The sequence below is a fragment of the Natator depressus genome, chromosome 6, assembly GCF_965152275.1.
Source record: "Natator depressus isolate rNatDep1 chromosome 6, rNatDep2.hap1, whole genome shotgun sequence".
In the NCBI taxonomy this organism is placed as follows: Eukaryota; Metazoa; Chordata; order Testudines; family Cheloniidae; genus Natator; species Natator depressus.
Window position 1 is genome coordinate 114773633 of NC_134239.1, and position 4814 is coordinate 114778446.

Sequence of the window (4814 nt, forward strand, 5' to 3'; positions counted from 1 at the left end):
ATCAGAGTAAATAATTGTATAAGACCCACACATAATCTCTTGTTGGGACACACATTGCAAATGCTCCGAGGCTCAAATATTTTACACACCCTCCTGTTTAATTTTTTTTAATGGAATATTCAAAATTGACATGTTTCAGCTGGGATTGTCAGTCTCTGAACTGACTGTTCTCCATTCTGCTGGTGTAGCCACTAGAGAGACATAACTGAGAAAGGGAATAGAAGAGAATTTGGTGTGTTTCACAAAGTAAGGAGTTCTCTTCTGGCTGTCCAGACCATTGCAGCTGATACACAGAATAATTCATATACCTTTCTTGACCTTAAGGACCATATTTTCAAAGGACGGGCTTATAGTGAAGCACGTGCAGGACTTGTTGAGAACGTGAACTTGGTCCTGGTGAAGGCACTCTGATATCAACAGTGGTGTCTGTAGTATAAGAACCTAAGTAGACCAGAATGGATTTGAACGGGTGACACGGAGGTGAAGGAACTACCAAAAGAGCCCCTGCAACACCCATTTATGGCATCCCTGTGGAAACTACTCAGATGACTAAGTGCTACTCATTCACAGTGAATACATGTTGCAGAATTTGGCCCTTAGGTGGAGAAGTGCTCCCACAGTAGCTTATTCAAACATGATACAAAAGAGGAAGTGAGTAGCTCAGACACACTGATGAGTCAAAGGAAAATTACAATAGAAAAATTGAACCCAAGGAAGACCTTGCCTTAGACCCACCGCAGTAAACTCCCCCCCACCCCCAGCCATTTGAGAGGCCAGTGGAGAAGACATGGAAGAGGTCAGCTGAAACAACAAGCAGTACCTAGATGCCCCTGCCAAAAACAATTCACTTTGGAGCTTGAGTTACACTCCCTGTGTAAACACCCAGTGATCAGCTCCATTTCTTTGATACAGCAGATAGAGGGGAAGAGGAAAGCAGAGGGGAAGAGAAAACAACATATGGCAAATGCACACATTTGGGTTCACCAGTTCCGCTTCTGTTTAGAAGCATGATCCTACTCCTGCTGAAGTCAATGAAAGGTTTGCCATTGACTTCAGCGGGAGGAGGATCAAAAGCTAAAAGAACACAAAGCCTTAAGAAAGCCTGTCTTGTAAATTTACACATTAATATGGAAATTTCCTTTCCCTCAATAGGGACATGTACCACAGTGCTAAACAAATACTGAAGCCATGTGGATACCCGAATGCTCATTAAAACTAATTGCTTAAGGCGATCTTTTCCAGAATATATTGCAGCAAGAGAGCCAAGATCGGAAGTTTGCATTTCTCCAAAGAGGATGATTTGGGGGTAATGGATGTATTCATTCAAGTTATGCTACAATTCTGTCCTTTGGAAACTATTACTATTTATATCCATTTATCCACAGGAAAGGGGGAAGGGTGGGGAGATATAATGAACCATTTAAACCTACATTAAAACTGACCCAGAACTTTAGCTGCGCCAGACGGAACCTCTTCTAAGGCTCATTAATGTTCACTAATTTGTTTGCACTTTCCACCAGGATCAGAGAAGGCACACAAAAGCCCTGGAAAAAGCTATTATCACAAGGCCAGATCCTCAGCAAGTATAAATGGGCAGATGCTAATTGCCACTAGCTAAGGATCTGGCCCAGTGTATCTACATCACAGCCTAAAACCAGGCAATACTGTGAATGTAGCACTTCAGACAGGGTCAGCCAGCTCCCTGATTTGCATCCGCAATGCCTAACTACATTCAAATTTCATGCACACACCGAAGTGTGGGACACTTCTGGAGGTCAGGTTGGGGCTAGCCAAAAGTATGGCTTATAATGTCACAAGACACATCGATGAGGCCGAATTCCAGGGTGCTGTTGTTGCTTCTCAGCATGGTGGCAAAGCCTCCAGCAGAGCCTGTAAGTTTGTAATATCTGGCACTCTGTGGTTACGCCTCTGCTGCAAACATCGGGAATGGCCTTTTCCCCTCCTCCTAAGCCAGAGGCATTCAGCCCAGGATCTGTGGCCACTGGTGGTCTGCAAGACACTGGCTACTCAGAGAGCTGGCTGGTTATATGGGCCAGTCCCTCCTCCTGGTTTGCAGTTGCTAAATTGCGTTAAAACAGCTAGAAATTAATTATGTCCTAGTAGTTGCCACAGGGGTGTTAATCAGGCAGGAATGAGGGGGGGAACACCCACAAGACCACCTATGCATTGAATTGCAATCCACACTCAGAAAAAAGCTAAGGAGGGTGTCCGTCCTCCAAGCAGGCTCTGGATTGCAGGACAGAGCTGGGGCCACACTCACTAGGTGACTCTCCCTTCTGAGGGAGCTGCTATTGGTCAGTGCCAGTGACTCTATGACTGGGACTGTGATTGGCTGGTCATCCCTAAAAGGTGGGGCTGGGAGAGGTTAGCAGTGACCAGGGGTGATGCTGAGTCCCATTGCTTCCGTGTGTGTATGTGGTGGGGGGATGGACGGACAGGTTACACTTCATGTTCTATGATTCACCATGCGACAGTCTTGACAATTGTGTAGGTTGTTTTGCTTGAGAGAGGAATGGGGGAGGGGACTCTCTTATTTGTCCCCCCTTTCCCTGGCTGGACCTGGGGAGGAGTCACAGCAACCTTAGCTCTGGGGTAAGTTCCGGATTCACTTCAGGAGGGAGTGAGGGGGCTAGGAAGCACAGAGCGTTAATTCAGGCCTGAGAGCTGAATTTTATGAGCTACAGGCTCCCTCCACCTCAGGGTTTTTTGTTTTTTTTTTTACTTTTGTCAGAGGCTTTTATTTTAAACCAACCAAACAATGAAGGTCCAGTTTACATTGAGAACCTAGTTTTAGGCAAGTCAGGCTTTTCAATTATTTGTTAGCAGTCATAGATGGGACCCACTCCTGTATCTTTTTACGCGTTGTAGAGAAAGGGACATATTGCCCAGGAGTGCCACTCAGATTGAATTTGTGGTTCTCCCAAATGAATTTACGAGCAGCTGGTGGATGAGTAGTTGGAGGGTCTTCAGTTATGCAGTGAAGCCAACAATGCCATTCCGGTGGCACCATGCTTCCATCCACTTCCCAGAATGTATTTTTGCCATTCATTTCAGTCGCATAGTCAACCAATCTAGGATGACCAAAAAAATACTTTTTGTCTTCATAGTATTTGTTTCCATATTTGTCAACACCTACGAGGGCACCGGTCTTCAAATCGTTGACCCTGAGCAGCTGCCAGAGGGCACCGTGGAGGCCGCCATGACCCCCGAGCTGCTGCAGCGCCCGCTTCAGCACCCGCAAGTACTCCGCCATCTTTGAGTGGCAGGCAAACCTGCCCCAGGATCAGCTGGTTAGGCATGCAGCTGGCTCATGCTGCATATGGGGTTTCACAATCTGTACAGGATTTGGCACTGTGGCAACTCACACAATTACAAAGTATTCCTGTGCCCAGATACTCAGCGGAAGCAAACACTCTAAGTACTTTATATTTTACTGTTGATTCCTATGCACACATCCCTCCCCCATCCATCTTCTAGGCAGCTCTTACAAATGATTGTAAACGGTCTTTCTTATTGTCCTAAGGAACTCAGCCTCACTGGTAGCGTCTTTGTCCTTGAAAGGTGCTCTACTGTCCTTTCAATTCCAGCCATCAACCCGTCTTTCTCACAGGTTATGATGAGTCTGGTTTTAAGAAAGATGAATTGGATATTTTCCCCTTTCAAATCCACTGAATCCCCTTTCCAGTTATCGTCAGTTTCTCTCTTTCTCTGAGCTCAATTAATAATGCATGACTAGGAGCTAAGGCAGTTTGATCAGCTACACCAGTAATAAATTGGAGTGTATCCTCTGCATTCGGCATCAAGTTACTGTCATTTGGGAATTCAACAGATGGAAACTCTGGGATTCTTTCCATGTCACTTCTGCTTTGGAGGGCTCCCAGTATAGTAGAAGATTACAAACATGGCATATCCCAATATGGGTGCCAGCCCTGGGGGAGGGGGGAAACATAAGTCACTGTTCTGATGATCCACTTCTGATGATGTTAAACTTGGCTCTAAGCAGCAAGTCACTCTCTAGTTGCATTTGTAATCTCACTTCTTTTCAAAACACTTTTTTATTTCTCAAACAAATGGCATTGGTTTTATTTTTCATTACCATCTCCAAGCTAGTTACATGGAGAGCCAGACATGTTCCCTGCACATTCCTCATTAAGTTCTCTTCAGATTCCTTCATTTTATTCAGTGTGACTCACAGAAGCTTATCAAGATGCTGAAACATTTGTTTCTTCTTTTTTCACAAGGTGGTATGGGGATTTTGTTCTAATATTGCTGAAATAATCGAGGAAAAATCCTGTACTCTAAAGCAGCCAGAAACACAATAAATTTCAGCGACATCATTTGGAAATTTAAGTGGCAAGATATTTAAGTACTTAATTCCCACAGAAATCAACGGGAGTTAGGCACCTAAATACCTTTGGCCCTGTTTTCCAGACCTGGTTAGCTCTAAGCTTTTCCCCTCATTCAGTCTCTCCCCAGACAGCAGAAGTTCATTTTCTTTCCCCACAATCCACAAGATTGCCCCATTAGCCTAAATCAAAAGTATCTAAGGGGAGCGAATGAAAGGTAACACAAGCCTGTCTAATCCCAGGTGTAGGTAACAGCATCAGGAGATGAGGAAAAGACTTGGAGTTACAGTGCCATGACTCAAGTAGCAGGGGGTAGCCGTGTTAGTCTGTATCCACAAAAACAACAAGGAGTTCGGTGGCACCTTAAAGACTAATAGATTTATTTGAGCATAAGCGTTCGTGGGTAAAAACCCCACTTCTTCACCCACGAAAGCTTATGCTCAAATA

The 4814-nt window shown here is 44.7% G+C and overlaps 1 pseudogene; it reads right to left on the reverse strand.

Moving 5' to 3' along the window:
* Positions 1-2442: 2442 nt before the first annotated feature.
* LOC141990204 (NADH dehydrogenase [ubiquinone] 1 alpha subcomplex subunit 12 pseudogene) lies at positions 2443-3289 on the reverse strand (annotated as a pseudogene).
* Between the last annotated feature and the right edge of the window lie 1525 nt (positions 3290-4814).